Genomic DNA, 18114 nt, shown 5'->3' on the forward strand with positions numbered 1-18114 from the left:
CATGCTCAGTCCCCACCAGGGTTTCAGCAATTCCTTTTAGTTACATTACCCTTGATCATGCCCAACCAGGCCTCCCACACCCTCCTCACCACCAATTTGGATCGCTTGTTATTCCTTTGTCCCTGGGTTTATTAACACCACTACCTTTCACCCCACCTCCCCATCTCCCATGTCCCCACGGAACTATTGGTCCCGTTGTTTTCTCCTCCAATTGTTCATCCAGGCTATCTTATTTAGACAGACCTACGAAGATAGTAACATGCACAAAAACAAGACAGAGCACAACCAAGCAACAATATACAACAAAACAACAACAAACCAATGACAAAAACAAAACAAAACACAAGAAAGAAAAGCTTGTAGTTAGTTCAAGATTGTTTGTAGGCCTTTAGGAGTGTTTTCCAGTCCAGTGTGTTGGGGCACCACAACATGGCCCCAAAGTCCACCTTCAGCATTCCCTGGGGACCTCGCCGCTCCATTCCCTTGCTGTTCTGTTTCACCCCCTTAATGTTTTGCCTCAGTGTGGCAGATTTGATCGGGTGCAATTCCCTCACTGTGTCTCCAGTGTTGTCACCTGTGGGACTATGGTTCGGTCTCATAGTGGGGCCGGCCATGTGGTATTCTTTGTCGACTGGCTGTTCTAATTGGGAACATCGACCTCCTGGCCTGGTGGGCCATGATGTGCTCCACTCTGTCCTCCTCCCCCTTCGTCTGCTCCCATGTGCTCTGATCAGATATGTCCCCCTTCCAGAGCTGTAGATTCAGTGACGTCCTTTGATATAAGTCTTCTGAGGGGAGGGGCAGATGTCCCCTTAGTAGTTGGGGTTGGGGCCGGCCCCCCCTGACTTCTCCACATGTTGCATTCACATCTTGGAGCATCGGGATGAAGTCTGGTTCCTCTTTCCCTGTGGAGACACAAACAATACCCTCCCCTTGGGTGGGTTAGTACCCTGTGCCCCTCTACCCCTTTCTTTTTTATTATTATTTTTCCTTTCCCTACCTCCTATCTTAGTTGTCTACCATGTGTACCCCTGTATTAGTCTGGTCCATGCCATATTACCTGGTCTTCACCCCAGGAATATTTGTATACCGTAGCTTTTCCCTATGCCCCATTTGCCTTTTTTTTTTTTTTAAAGCTTACCTCAGCAGCCTTTCAAGTATTTCTATATTTATGTCAATGCTATCTTGAAACCTGTTTTGTCTTTTTTGCCCTCTGGGTGACGTTGTTCTATGTGGTGGTCTCTTATTTATGCTTGGTGAGTGTTGTTCTTCTGCCCATACTGGTTGGGAAGGATCTTTTGTAAGGCTGGGTTTCTTCTAACGTATTCTTTGAGTTTTTCCTTGCCTGGGAAGACTCTTACTTCTCTATCTTGATCGGTAGTTTGGCTGGATAGAGTATTCTTGGGTTTGCATTATTTTCCTTTAATTTTGGGAATATGTTACTCCATTCCTTCATAGTTTCTGCTGATAGGTCTGAGCATATTCTTATTTGGGAACCTATATATGTGATTGCTTGTTTTTCCCTAGCTGCTCTCATGATTTTCTCCTTTTGCTCAAAGTTGGATAATTTAACTATTATGTGTCTTGTTGACTTCTTCTTGGAGTCCCGTCTTGCTGGGTTTCTTTCAACCTCCTGAATGGTTGCCTAGTTTTCATTCACAAAGCTGGGGAAACTTTCCTCCAAGAATTCTCTCACTATTGTTGCAGATGACTTCTTTGCTGTGTCTTCTTCCGGTAAGCCTATAAGTCTAATGTTGTTCTGCTTCATAGCATTAGATAGCTCTTAAGCTTTCTTCAGCTTCTCTGATGATCTTATTAGATTTTTGTTTGCGTTTGTTAAAGTCTGCTTGACTGCCCTCCAAGTCAGTCATTTCATCCTTTTTCTGTATTGTTTCCCTCATAACCTCTATGACTCCAAGTAGCATTCTGAAAATTTCTTTCTGTGGCAGCTCAATGTCTGCTTCCTCTATGCATGTCACTATGTTCAGGACATCTTCTTGAATTGCCTTTTGTTACTCCCGTTTTTTTGTTAAGGTCGTTGGGCCGATGGCCGTTTGCATTGGTTTTTTCAGAGGAGCCAGGTGCCATTTTCCAGGGAGTCGAAGAGCACTGGCTCTCTCTGGGAGACTTGTAGGAGTACTTCTTCGAACTGCCTATAGCTTATTTCACTATTAAATTAACCTACCACTTTATCCTCCTGTGGTTTCCCTCTCAGGGGAGTGACCCAGAGGGTTGCCTGCTTTGGTGTTGCCCACAGGCAGGAATTGCCAAGTAAGAAGTTGAGCAGAATATCCCCTGGTGGGAGTCAGCAGAGATTTTCCCAACCTATCTTGCTACCCAGGTGGAGCTCACCTAGCTGGGTGTGGTGCAGGTGTAAATGCTTTAGGCTAAGGGGAGTGGTCTGGAGGTTAGCAGTAGAATGTGAGAGACCAAGAGAGAGGCAAAGAGGAGACAAAAAGTTAAAAATCAAGCCCGATGAGCCTGAGGATTTTATTTATTTATTTTTATCTCCCTGGCCAGGTAGAGTATACTCAAATGTAATTGTCTCTCACAGTCACTTGGGCTGTAGCTCCTTGATGTTTAAAGCTGACTCTTGTTACTGTAGGTCTTTGTTATGCTGAAAGCTGCCAGGCCCTGTAGCTGAATTCTGACCTTCCATAGCTAGGTTGCTTCTTATGTTGATTTATGTTTAGGGCCTCCCTTGGAGTTGAGCAACCAGACTTGGGTTTGAGTTTTAAACCAATAATATATATTTCACCCCTTTTTCATTTTTGCTTGTGATGTGCTCAAATTTGGGGGCTGGCTGGCTGGCCCCCAGAGGGGGAGATCCAGCTTATTAGGGGAGGTTGCTTCCTTCTCGGCTAGTTGGAACTAAATTTGCTCCCTGGACTCCCAACTTTCCGCTTATATTCTCCCACACCGTGATCTTCCTAAGGTAATACTATATTTTTTCTTTTACTCTATATTATGGTTACCCGCCACCACTCCTCTGGCCGCGGGCTCAAGGCAGCCAACCACGCAGAGAGCTCCGGAGTGAGGTTCCCCCCATGTCTGGGATTCTGTCCCCTCTCGGGCGTCTGCCTGCAAAAACCTCTGCTCCTGGCAAGGGCACAGCCGGCGCTTGTGGGCTCGCCAAAGCTAGAGCGCTTTAAAGCCTTCTTGGTTTGCTCTGTGAGTGGAAATCCCACGCAAAAAGGGGTTCAGGAGAAACCCTGGTGCCCTAGTTCTAATTGCAGGACTCCACCTCCCCGTTTCCTTCGCCTTACCTCCCAATTTTCTGGTCTGGCAGCAGGCACTCCAAGTGATGAGTCCTGTCTGGTTGCCGTTTTCTTCCCCCTCCAGCTTATCTGCTTTAATAGAATGTTTGATAGCCTTTTATGACATCGAGTTGGACTTTGAAAGTTTATTTTTAAAATATCTTTTTGTTTTTTTTATGTTTGATATTCCTGACAAAATTTCACTACTCCACTGGCCTTTCATTGGCCATTATTGGTGAAGGCACCACGTCTGTTCTTGAAATGCTCTCTAAATAAAGGTGAGAAATACGCAAGGTCATATTTTGGCTCTGTGGCCTTGTATAATTTGAACTTGCATATGAGAAATTTCTGGCCTGTTCTGCTGTTGGTTCCTAGGCTTGCTCTTACTAGTAACATTGAGTGCCTCCATCTTCTCTTTTCACAGATATTGTCAATTTAAGAGCTGTGTATTTCATCTCGTGAGTTCCATGTTTATAGTCAATGTTTTGTTTGTTGAAAAATAAGAACGATTATGACGATGGCAGAGGATGTGGGCAGTGTTTTGTTCTGTTGTACATAGGATTCTGATGAGTCAGAATGAACTTGACTAAATCTAACAAAAGTCACATGTTGAAAACAAAAAAGGATTAGCAAAGAAGTCATTGGTCTTGCAAAATCAAATCACAAAATCCCTAAGTTGTTTCTATCACCAAGCCTAAAATTTCCAACTGCTGGTCCTTCTTTGTATTCATTTTATTTTGGGGCATTCCAACTTACAGTAATAAATTATCTTTATCATTTATCAATTCCAAACTGCACATACTGGTAAGAAAAAAAAACACCTTCAATTTATTCATCTTAGGCATTAGTGGTGGACTTTATTTTCTCTGTAGGCAAATGGACATTGCCAGATCACTGCCAGCATTTGTGTCAGGACATAACTTGGCATATTCTTGCAACAATGAATGTGAAACCATTCCCCTTCAATTAGTAATTCTTTGCATTTTAGATTATATGTTTACTAGATTCTAAATGACTAATACCAATGTATTTCAGTGCATCACTGCCAAGGATATTGATATTATGTATCTCATTTCAATTTTGATTATTTCAAATTTTCCTTTATCATAATTTAGAGTCATACTACATCGTCCAATGAAGATCTTGAAATTTGGACCTATCAAGTTTTTAAGGTTAGTCTTACAGTTATATATTGAGAGTTTTTAATGAGAACGTATCTTTCGGTTCTATATCAGACAATGATCCACTGCTATCCACAAGGTTTTCTGTGGCAAATTTTTAATGAATTGTATCACTAAGTTGTCTTGTTTTTAGTCCGCTTATTCTGGACACTCCACAAAATTCTGTCTATTATGGTTTCCTCTGCTAGTATTGGAAATAGTGGTGGGATGACTTCCAACATCACTTCAACATGAAGGCTATTACATATGAAAAACGGACTGTGTTAGAGTGGTTTTACTAGAGAAACAAATCCAAGAATGCACATACATGTGTAAGAGAGAGATTTATATCAAGTAGTAATTATATATCATGCAAACATCACAGCCCAGTCCAGATCAAATCCAATAAGTCTGATACTACCCCATAAGCCCAATACTAGTCCATAAATCCCTCTTCCGACTCATGCAGCCACACAAAATAATGTCGAATGCAGAAAGATCACAGGGAGGTGGGTGAAAAGTCTTGTGACTTCAATGGTAGTGGGTGCATTTCCACAGCTCTCTGAGGTTCAGTGGGGCTCCAGCCACTCTTTGAGTGTCTCAATAGCAGGAAAGTGAAGGCAGAGAGAGAAATTGGCATGTCTCCAGAGAGCCATTTATCTCGGTGGCACCTCCAAATGAGGTCTTCAAGCTGAGATATGATTGACAAGCTTAGGCTCCACACCTATACTTCAAGTTGACACAAAATTATGTAACTACCACACTGGCTGTAAGTCAGTTTGTATTCATGCAGAACTTGCACGTAGACCAAGAAGCAAAGTACATAGAAAACTAATATTTGATAATAATATTAAGAATGTTGATTTTATTTTTTGCATTGCAAACTGTTATTCTTAGTGCATTTTTATTTTTAAGGGTGAGGAAGTATAAAGAAGTATAATACACCTAAAAAAAAGATGTGGTACAGTGAATTATTTAGTATGAGCCATCTAGCTATATGGTCTTTGTAACTACACCAAAAGACCGGGTTGTCGTCTTTGTTGTTAGGTGTCATGCAGTCTGTTCTGACTTATAGTGACCCTATACACAACACAACAAAGTCCTGCTCGGTCCGGTGCCACTCTCACAGTTGCCACTCTAACAGTCCATTGTTGTATCCATTGAATCAGTCCACCTCATCGAGAGCTCTCCTCTTGTTTGCTGCCCCTCCACTCCACAAAGCATGATGTCTTTCTCCAGGGACTTGTTTCTCCTGACAATATATCCAGAGTATATAAGAGGAAGTCTTTCCATCCTTGCCTCTAAGGAGTACTCTGGTCATATGTCTTCCAAGACAGATCAATACCACAATTTCATGCATCATTTTTTTTCAGTCTTCCCTATCCAGTGTCCAGCTTACACATGCATATGAAGCAATGGAAAATACCATGGCTTAGGTAAGGTACATCGTAGTCCTAAAAGTATCTTCTTTAGTTATTTAATACTCTAAAGAAATTTGTGCAGCAGATTTACCTAACACAGTGAGTCCTTTGATCTCTCGACTGATTCTTCTGTGAGAATTGATTGTGGAATTGAGCAAGCCCAAATCCTTGACAACTTCACTTTTTTATCCATTTATCATAATGATACACATTGGCCCAGTTGTGAGGATTTTGGTCTTCTTGGCATTTAGTAGCACTCCATAGTGGAGGCTGCAATCTTCATCTTCAGCAGAAAGTCTTTCAAGTCCATCTAACTTTTAATAAGCAAGATTATGTTATCTGCAAAGTAAAGGTTTTCTTCTTCCAATCCTGATGCCATCTTCTTCTTTTGATAATACAGCTTCTCTGATGATGTTCTCAACATACAGATTGAATAAGTATGGTAAGAGGATTCAATCCTGATGCCCACCTTTCCTGATGTTATATCATGTAGTATTCCCTTATTCTGTTAGCACAGCAGCCTCTTGATACATGAACATGTTGCAGGTAAGTCTATGAAATTCGACTTGCTTGTGCTCCACGAGAAGGATTGAATAGTTTGCTAATAATGTGAATTAGGTACACGACACGCTTGTCAGTTTGGAACCATGCTAGAAAGTTGTATAGAGATTGCCCAGCTTTGCGTCTAAAATGAGTCATCCTGGAGGTGGAAAGGAAATCTTTAAAAAAATTTTTCATCTTTTAAAATTAAGTTGTTCTTGTTTTTAAATCATGTTATTGGGGTCTCGTACAACTCTTCTCACAATTCATACATTGTGTCAAGCACATTTGTACATTTGCTGCCTTCATCATTCTCAGAACATTTGCTTTCAACTTGAGCCCCTGGTATCAGCTCATTTTCCCCTCCCCCTCCTCCCTCCTCCCCCTCTGATAATTTATAAATCATTATTTTTCCATGTCTTGCACTGACCGATGTCTCTGCTCTTATGAGCAACAGAAAGATCCAAGAATGGAGCATGTGACTTGAACCTGGGGTGGATTTTTGGGCTGGGAGCCTACTTGTCCCTGGAGGAGGACAGAGAATTATGATACTGGAGACTATGAGATGACAACAGAAGCATTAGAATCAAGATAATGGCATGAGAGAAAGCAGTGGCTTTTCTGGCCCGGCGATTGAGCAATCTGAGGCATTCAGTTCTGTTGGTGTGGGAGGTGCGTCTGTGCTGTTCAGGAGAGATAAAAGAGCTTTGTGAAACTTGCCTGTGCAGGGTAGAGACCAAATGTTCTAAAGACGCAGAATTCCAGGCAAGAGGGATGTGTTCCTATGGGCACTGCCGAGAAGAGCTGTTCTGATTGAAATATACTGAAATATATCTGACTCTAAATTTTAACATGCTACTTCTTTGATAACCCCCATAAGTACAAGTAGTATCTGTGAGTTTTATGTGACCATTGCAATGAATTATTAAACCCAACAGTGGAGTGTGCTATGGGAAGGACAATTGGTGTTACAATTGGTTTTAAAAAAAGGTTGGAAGGGGAAGGTATGGCTGACCTCCACCTCATAGCAAACTATTTTGGAATGTAGATGCTGATTCCCCTTCCCTTTTGTAAAGTTAGAGGTCAGATGTCTCCACCATGCTGTTTTTAGTGTAGAACTGTGAATATTTTGCTATAACTTACTCTCAGGGGATTTATTAGTGGTTATAGTACATAGAATTGTATAGCTAATTTGTTTTGCAATAAAACACATTTTATGAAAAGTAATACTAGAGTCAGACCAAAATATTGTAATTATAGCTGTTAAAGCTATATTCCTATCTTGCTCTCATTTAAATATCATGATGAACAGACTGAGACATAACTGAAAGTAGCAGGTTGAATCTTCACTGGGAAAAAAAAAGTGTTCTCAAATCCCACAAAAATGGATTAAAATTCAGTTACTTAGATTTGGGATTCTCACACTATAATCAGGACATGTATCACTTGGGGGATGTTATTTAATACCAGTTCTGTTGCTGTAGGTCTCAGTAAGGTCTGAAGTATTGCATGTCTAACAAGTTCCCAGGTGAAGGCCATGCTGCTGTTCTATGGACCATGCATACTCCAAGGAGCAAGCTTTATTCCTGGCTCTGAAATGGAGCCTGCTGTGATCAGCATTCGACACTTTCTCTATGTAAAACATTCCACATTTTAGATGGGAATAATGAGCAGGATCAAAAAAATCCAATCAAAGCACTTGATTTTGTTTATTTATTTTTCAAAGTACTTGTTGAATATATGCTCATGTCACAGTATCGCCAAGTGTTCTTCAAACTGTGTTTTGGAGAGCATTGTTTGTTACTTTGTTTTTAATGACCAAAATGGATTTGTTCTTCTCATGCATTATTATTAAAAATGGCACCGAAATAAATGATACTGTCAGTAAGCAATTTTGTTAATGCCAGCTGCTCATTTATAGAGACCTACACAATTCTTTTTTCATATATATTTTAGATCATGAATGTAATGAATGTAACTGACATTTAAACTACTGAATGAGTAGGACAACAGTTGTCTATTTATGCTTGTCTTTATTTAAATGGGAACAATTCTAAAATACATGGCATCCAAGGGATGCCACATATACAAACTTATTCATTATTTGCACTGATAACTTAGCTGTCCATTTAAACATGATGAAAATGTACCACCAGTATTGTTAAGTGAATACATTTCTTTGTGAAAACGAAACAAATTGGTTGAATAATAGAAAACAATGTTAGGGGAAACTAATACTCTTAAACGTTGTGGGTTTTTTTCCTAATAACAAGGAGTTGAAATAATTTTTAAATGAGAATTCTCTTTCAAATCGAACAGTTTTCTCCTTATCCCTTTTATTTAATATTCGGAGCCCCCAGTAACCCATGGTCATTGAGTGGAATTTTACTCACCGTGATCCTTCAGGACCCTTCACTGCCCCCACAGGGTCTCAGACTGCCAAGGTTTCTCTTGCAGATCACTGAACATTTGCTTAGCTACCAAATACTTTAACCACTATGAAATGAGGGGTCCTTTTCTCTCCCCAACATTCCAAAATATATGTTTTTTTCAGGTTGTCTTAAAAAAATTTTTAGTGATTATGTACAATGAAGACTTGAAGTGGGTAGAGAATAAACAACCAAAAGATTTGTCATTGATCTTTGCCATTGGTCTTCAAATAAATTGCCATAGTTTTCTAGACTTGCCAAATTATTGATACAAACAACTTATTTTCTGAATTCTTCAATTATCCAACAGAATGTATTATTACTATTATTTAACTTTAAAATATTTGCATTTTACTAAAATATTAATATTCTATAAAGGTAGAGTTATCAGTCAGCATAAGAAATAAATTACCAGGAATAGTAATAGAACCCTTCATGCTTATTACTGCACAGATTTTTCCATACCTTTTTTAATATTACAATTTTATTGTTAATTGATATCAACATGTATCCCCTAATTCACTCATTTTCATTTAAATGTAGCATTATGTTGTATAAATGTATTATAATTTAGTGATATATTCTGTCCTTGATAAATAATGAGATTGCGTATCATTCAGGTTGGGATACAAAATGCTATACCCAAATTTCAGAGGTCTAAAAGAAAACATTTCATTTTTGTTTGGTCTCATATTTTGCAAAAGTTACATATTCACTTGGAGCCCTGGTGACGTAGAGGATTATTCATTGGGCTGCTAACTGCAAGTCAACAGTTTGAAAACGCCAGCCTATCCTTGACAGAAAGATGAGTTTTTCTATTTCTTTAAAGAGTTATTATCTTGGAAACCCACAGAGGCCAGTTCTATTCTGTTTTCTAGGGTTGCTATGTGTCAAGATCGACTAAACGGCAATGAGTTGACTTGTTCACATTGGAGGGGACCCTGTCTGGCAGAGAGACTTCATTGTCTACAATATTCTGGTCACTTTGGTAGTGGAAAAATGGAGTGACTCATATAATCCCTTAAAGACTTTCATCCAGTATGGACTCACATTATTTCTGGGTTCTTTTGATCAGCCATAGAAAGTCACATGACTTAATGTCGAGGCAGTAGTGTAGAGTTGGGAAACCGTATCCATGTAACCTCCTAAAATATAATCATAATATTAGCTCATAGTGTCATGATACCATACATTGTTTTCAAATTTTTATGTGTTAATAAGCTTGCTATATGCATAGGTGTATGTGTTTTCTCATGATCATGTGTTAAGAGTTCCTTAAAGCTACACACTTGAGAGTGGAATGGTCAGGTCATGATAGTATGAGAATTTCAGCTTTCTTTGACATCATCAGTATGCTCTGCAGGATAATTTACATGCCCACAAGCATTGGGTACATGTTCTCCTAGTGCCACCATTACCTACTAGCTTATTGCACTGTGGTGGATTGCATTTTGCTGTGATGGTGGAAGCCATTGGCATTGCAAACACCAGCAGTGTCATCCACAATATATAGGTTACAGTGGGTCTTCCAGGCTAAGACAGACTAAGAAGATGGAATCCATGGCCCATTTCTGAGGGATTAGCCTCTTAAACACTGAGGAATAGCTGCAGAAACTTTTATAGTGCCAGGAGATGAGCTATTTAGTTGGAATGTACTCAGAATATGAATGGGGAAGAGTTGCCTCCTAAAAGAATATTCAGAACACTAAAGGCATATCTGCATGATACATAGTTTTCAGGACCATCATTTGCTAATGGAGCATGCCCCCAAATAAGAAGAAACAGGTCCAAGAATCTATTAATAAGAGATATATGGAATATATGAAGCCTGAATCTAGGAAACTAGAACAATATCTGCATTTCTCAAGCTGAAAGACCTGATGAAAAAAAATGTAAGCTTTGTGTCACAATATTAAATGATTCTATGGACTAATTATTTAATAATGCAAAAATCATGAAAGGATGGTGAAAAATACAAGTGACTATACCCAAACGAATTGATTGACGGACAAACATCTTAATAGGTACCATGTGATTAAGAACTGATGGTATTAAAGCGAGGATTCTAAGCTGCACAGAAGGCATTAGGAAACAGAAAAGAAAAAGCTCTAGCAATTTGGAGAGTACCAATTTAAATGTTTCAGAAAATTGATGCAACCCTGGAAGCATGCAGTAGTCTGTGCCAAGAAATTTGGAAGTCAACTCCCTGGTCCGCCAATTGGAAAGGATCCATATTGCTTCACCTTTCACAGAAAGGTGACAAAACAGAATGCAGAATTTTTGGCAATATCATTAATATCAAAGACAAGTAAAACTTTGCTAAAGACACACAACAAGAGTTGTATTGACAGTACAATGACAGAAAACTGTCAGAAATTCAAGCTGGATTCAAAAGATGGAATGAGAGATGTCATTGTTGACATCAGCTGGCTCTTGGTGAAAGCAGAGAATACCAGAGAGGTGTTTATCTGTTTTATTAACTACATAAAGGCATTCAACTGCATGAATCATAAAACAGTACAGATAACATGGAGAAGAATAGGAATTCAGTACCTGTACACAGACCAAGAGGGAGTCACTTTACCAGAATAAAGGCATACTGCATGGTTTTGAATCAGAAAAGGTGTGCTTCAGAGTTGTACCCTTTCACTACACTTGTTAAGTCTGAGAAGCCGAACTACATGAAGAAGAATACAGAATTGGATGAAAACTCATTAGCAGATGATACAATCTTGCTCGCTGAAAACCAGGAAGACTTGATGTACTGATGAAGATCAGGTAGCAAAACCTTCAGCATGGATTACAATTCAATGTTAAGAAAACAAAAATCATCCTAACTGGACCAATTAGCCACGTCAGAATAAATGCACAAAAAGATTGCAATTGGCTAGAATTTCATCCACAGTCAATGCGTTTTGGAACTAGCAGTCAAGAAATCAATGTATTGCAGCGAATGGATCTGCTGCACAGGACCCCTTTGGTGTGTTCAGAAACTAAAGATAGCGCTCCGAGGACTAAGATGTTATTGACCCAAGCCATGATAGTTTCAACCACCTCATACGCATGTGAAAGTTGGAAGATGACAGAAGAATTGATGCTTTTGAATTATGATCTTGGTAAGAATATTGAAAGTAACATGAACTGCCAAGAGAACACTAATTTGATCCTGGAAGATATACAGCCTGATTGGTCCTCAGAAGCAAGGATAGTAAGGCTTCATCTCGTGTGCTTTGGACATGTTGTCCAGTCCCTGGATATGACATCCAGTCCAGTCCCTAGACTAGTCCCTAGAAATGACATCATGTTTGGTGAAGTATAGGTTAAAGAAAGAGGAGGAAGACCCATGATAAGCTGGATTGATACGGTGGCTGTAATAATGTCTTTCAATATAGCCGTGATTGAGAGGATGGCCCAGGACTGGGCTGTGTCTCTGTGGGACAGAGGGTCACGATGAATCTGAACCGACTTGATGACCTAACGTGAGCTGCAATAGTGCATCTTCAGACTCCATGGTTTCAATTCTGACAGTCATGCGATGGAATCTAATTGCCATTTTAATGGTCATTTATCTTAGTAATAGGAAAGTGGATTTTCTTTACAAGCAATCGGTAGCCATTTATGATGCCTGTTCTGTGAACTGCCAAATCATGTCTTTTGTCTATTTTTATAAGATTTTGTTCATGTTGATTCATAGGACTCCTATTATTGTTTGATATTAGTCAATTACTGTTATTACTGTATCATTTATAATCATTAATATTTGTTTCCAGATTTTTCATAACCATTAATAAAACTCTACATTCCTGAAGTTACTTTGATACCTATGCATTTATATCATAGTGTCCTTTGATACACAAAAATCTTAATGTAGTTAAGTTTACTAAAAATATTCCTCTAAGACTTGTGGGTTCTTTTGTGTATTTGTCTATGTCAGTGTGCGCTTTAAATTTTTTGGTTTTATAAAGTATTTTTTATTAAAAACTCATATTATTTTAACTTTAGAAAGATTTTTCTTTTTACTTTTAAAGCTACATGTTTGTACATTACATTGTTATACATTGTATATCCACTTAGAATATTAATGTATATACATTAATATATACATTGCTAATCCACTTAGAATTAACATTAGTGTATGAGATGAGGTAGGGATCTGATTGTCTGTTTTTCCACATGGATAACCTAGGGTATCAACATAATTTATGCATAGTACAAGCCTTTTCCATAACCTGGAATTATGTTTCCATATATGTGTGGAATTATTTCTAGGCTCTATATTGTTTTCCATTTTTCCATATCTATAATATACATCAATATCATACGGCCTCCTGCTTTATATTTTAATAAGTCTTGATATTTAATAAGGACTGCTGGTATTTCATGTGCATTTAATGGATATTGGGAGGACAGATAATCCATCCAAGGATTGTTCCACATACTGTGGTTATAAAATTAGAAACTATGTCACAAGAAATTAAGAAGTCTTCTCAGCAAGTCAACGTGATAAACAGATAAATTACAATACAAACATTAATACGCTAACACATGCATGTGGGAAGAGCACTCTCTCAGAGTGAGAACAGTGGTTTCACTAGGTGGGCTGTCAGCCAGTGCAGTAATTCATGGAATCAGATCTGGTGTGGGGAAGGCAAGCTCACTGACTTGCTCCCTGCAGCTCCTCTCCTCTCAGCCATTGACAAGATGGAGATTCTCCTCCTTACGCAATATTGGTGCTGTAGCCCAACTGCCAGTACTCCAATGGGTGGATCATGAAGAAGAGATTCGTTATTGCATTGAATTATGGATGAGTGTGGGAATGACAAGCCACCACACTACATGATGAGTGCCACTCGCCTTGATTACCCTTTCTTCTGCAGCACTACTACCTACCTTCGTCACCACAAACTATGCAGTCATTTTATTTTAGCTCCCCTGACAATATCAGGAGTTGCAAATTGCACTCTAAAATACCACTGAGTAAGAGAAAAACAGAAATGATGTGATTAGAATTATTTTTTAAAAAATAAATACACTTTTTATTGTGATTTGGAAGAAGGTTACCAGAGCATATCAGTTTTCTATTCAACAATTTGTACCCAGTTTGCTTTATGTCATAGATGGCAAGCCCTACAATTTAACAGCACTCATTTCCATCTTTCATATCCCTTTTATGTTAGTCTTGGTAGACTAGAGAAACAAATTCATAGACACACTCATATGCTGCTTATATACAGGGACAACTGAATACTGAGAAAACAACCCAGCCCAAGCAGATCAAGTCTATAAGTTCAAAATTAGCCCATGTGTCCAATACCAATGTTTAAAGTCCTCTTCACATGCAATAATGCCTAATGCAGGAAGATCACAGGCCAATGGATAGGTAGTCGTGTGGATCCAGTGATGGTGTAAGCATCTCAGCACTGGCGTGGGTCTCCTCGTGGCTTCTCCAGGTTCATGGCTCTCGCTGAAATCAGCAGAGATCCATGTGTCTTGTCAGTAGAGTCTCTCAGAGTTTGAGTCTGCACCCTGCCACCAGTGAGCGATTGACCTCCTTAGTGCCTCCAAATGAGGTCATCAAGCTGGGACCTCATTGACAGACCAAACTCCACTCCTTCACACTCCACTCTCAATTTGACACCAGATTATGTAACTACCACACATTTCTACCTTCTGAACTTTGTCCCAGGTGAATGCTGCCTGCTCTTTTGATCTCAGATGGTTGATTGTTCTAAGGAATGCATACCTTAGTGGTGCTGTTGATTACTTTATCACTTTATCTGTGTTTGGCTGAAAGTTGAGTCAGGGACAGGAGTTCAGTTCCAGGTCTGAAGGGTAGGTAAATGTCACACTCCTGAGGGTGATGGAATTTATAATGTAACAACTGGTTCACTGCCCAATGACTGTTTTAAGTATAAAAAAGATATACTATTCTAAGGAATAAAAGATAAGACAGGTAGTTTTGTTATTTCATACAGTTAATGCATAAATAATAATAACACAAGAGGTACTCAAAACTAGATTATATTATACGAATTTAAAAATATTAACAAAACTATTAAATATACCTGACAAAAATTAAATATGGAAATATCAAAAATACCTGATAAAACAGCTATTTGAGGTATTTCCATATTGTTCCTTGATAGAAATTCTTACTTACACTATCCTTCGCCTTTATTCAAGTGGCATCAGCTGTGTGATTTTTCCTTAACCATCTTTTCACTGTAGGAATACCTTCCCATTCCTTTTGAGGTAGGCCAATAGTCATTGGGTTTGATATATTAGAAATGGGAAACTTCTCTTCTCTGAATATATTATATTCATCTTTGAAATCCCCCTTTATGCTTCTGCTGAACCTACAGCAATTGTTCTGATAATATTTTTAGCTCTTTGAACACTTTCAGGAGTTGCATATTCACTCATAATATCTCATAGGAATTTGGGGCTTCATACAAAGCTGAAATGAATGACAACATGTCACGCTCTGGTTATTTGGGATTTTTCTCTTTAGATATGTTTATTTACTTTGGCAGTTACATAATTTCCTGTCAACTTGTGAAGGTTGCCCCTTGATGGCCTCATTTAGAGGCATGATGGAGATAAATTGACAAGTGGCATGGAGTTACATTGATAGAGCCAGAGTCCTGGAGATGGAGGACTCACATGGAGACCTCTGCCAGAGCTGAGATGTTTCCACCAGCACTTGATCCCCAAGACTTCCCACCCACTGGCCTGTGATCTCCCAGAATTTGGTGTCATTGCATGGTTGCATGAGTCTGAAGAAGAATTTATAGACTAGTATCTGACATATTGACCAATATCAGACTTATGGAGTTGATCTTGACTGGACTGGGATGTTTCTCAATACACAATTATTCTTTGATATAAAGTTTTCTCTTACACACATATGAGTCTCCCTGGATTTGTTTCTCTAGTCTACCTGGACTAACACATTTACTGATGTAACAAATGTAAGGGAATAAAAATGTAGTATTTATCAAAAGGATAAGAAGTTTTAGGAAATAAATAAATATTATAAGCATAGTTCTATCTAATTTTCTCCTACCTATGGTGGAATGAACATTACTATGAATGTTTAGAATATGCTGATGTTCAGATGAATATTAAAAAAGAGTAAAGAGTATGAATTTGTGATTCCCACATTGGGCAGCTGCCCAGTCAACTGCCTTAGAGAGAACCCTGATTACAAATGCCATTTTAACAACCAATTTGCCAAGCTCAACAAAAATTTAGTTGTTGGTGCTGTTGAGCTGATGCAAACCGGCTGACTTCCACCACTGCCCGTGGGGTTGCTATGACGGTTGCCAATATTCCATGTGTCCTGCTGTACAAATACTAGAGCATTACTCCGAAGAACCATGTCACTGAGAGAAATATGGACTAAGCTAAAGAATGTGCAAACTTTTGGCCAAAAGAGGTCGATGAGAATAAAATAGGTCGATTAAAAATGCCAGGAATAAACTGCAAACGGACAGAGGCTGTCCTCTCTGAGAGCTTCCTCCTCTGAGTCCAGCCAAATATAATATATTCTAAGAATGGCAAAAATGACTATATCTTACAAATAAGGAAAAAAATGATTAATTGAATATGCAAGTGTTGAGAAGGAACCTGAGGCTATTATTGAGGCATGTCCAATTGCTAGGGGATGTGAGCATATTTGTGGAGTTTCATGTTATCCAATAAGGCCTGCTCGTACAAACAGTTTTATAAATTTCTGATTTTGCTGATCTTTTGACATTCAGTGATGTTTGGTCCGTAATCTTGCAACCTGTATCATATGCTGTGAGGTGACGTTCCTATGCAGGACCTTTGGGGAGTAAAAGATGCCTGTGCCTCAATAGAGTAGGCCTAGAAAAATCAAGAACTTATATGAATGGAAGGCAACTTATTGATTATTAAAAATTCATCTGTGTCAATGTAGAAACTAACAAAGTGAAAGATTGCATTAAAAACATTTTAGTTCCTTACTGATGGGAGGTGAAGGTCCTAACCAAACTCAGTACCTAGGTACGCTGAAAGTAGTGGGCCCATTTCTGTGTTCTACCCTTAAAAGGGAGAAAAGGAGACTGTTGTGTTCTTGGAAGATAGTCCTAGGTCAATGAATAACTCAAAACTCAGGGATTTTATTGATGGGTGATAAAAACATATTTTGAGTAAAGAGATCGTGGTCAGTAGGGACTAACTTTAGATGTGCGTGGTTCTAAGCAATAGGAATGAGCAAATTTCTTCCCACTTCATACGAGATCCTCTCAATGGCAGTGAGTGTTTGAGGTATGTTTAAGGAGCTGCGGGGGGTCAGTGGTTAAAGTGGTTGTCTGCTAACCACTAACTCAATGGTTCAAACATACCACACATTGTGCAGAAGAAATATAATGGTTATAGCATGGGGAATTCTACTCAGTTCTATAGGGTGACTGGGCAGCGATAGCTTGGGTATGGTGTAGATATCTTCAAATACAGCAAGGAAAAGATGAAAATATCAATAGGTGCCTGTCAAGATAACCATGATGCTTACCACCACCCCCTGAAGCATTATAACTCTTTATTTTTCTTACCACCTTTTCCTGGGTATGTACAGAATGCTAGCTCACGTTCTGGGAGACTTTTCTTCTTCATATTTGCCCTGTATTTCTTTATTGCAAATAATAAGGATCACAATTTAATGTCCTCCAACCTTCCACAGATCAGGTTCGAAGACATTAATCGATCTATTGATTGTCTGTTTGCCATGTATTAGTCACCTGCAATCCAGGATAGAAAAAGCACAACAGGATGTGTGGTTCCAATTTCAGCATGGCACCAAGCTTGTGTGGTTACAAAAAATACTTTGAAAGAAGGACGTGCAGTGAAGCTACAGTATAAATCCGTTGGGTTAGTGACCATGTGTCCTTTTACATATTTCTGTCGCTTAGCATATTGGCAGGAGGATGAAAATTCAAAACAAATACTAATTTAATTTAAAGGGTGACCATTTTCCACCAATCACAGAAATGGTCTATTATGAATTGAATTGTGCCCCTCAGAAATGTGTGCTATGAATCCTGACCTCGGCACCTGTGGTTAGAAGCTCATTTGGCATCAAGTTGCCTTTATGATGTGAATGAGGTGCGATTAGTGTTTGGTGTCTTTTGAAACACAAAAAGAGGTTACAATCATGCTAGCAGGCAGAGCTTGTTTATATGCCAAAGCACATGGAGACCTAGCGAAAACCAAGAAGCAGAAGCTGAAGAGACAAGGTCCTCCAGAGTGGACACAGAGAGAAAGGGCTTCTTTCGGACCAGTGTCC

This window comes from Tenrec ecaudatus, chromosome 5, assembly GCF_050624435.1.
Source record: "Tenrec ecaudatus isolate mTenEca1 chromosome 5, mTenEca1.hap1, whole genome shotgun sequence".
Lineage (NCBI taxonomy): Eukaryota > Metazoa > Chordata > Mammalia > Afrosoricida > Tenrecidae > Tenrec > Tenrec ecaudatus.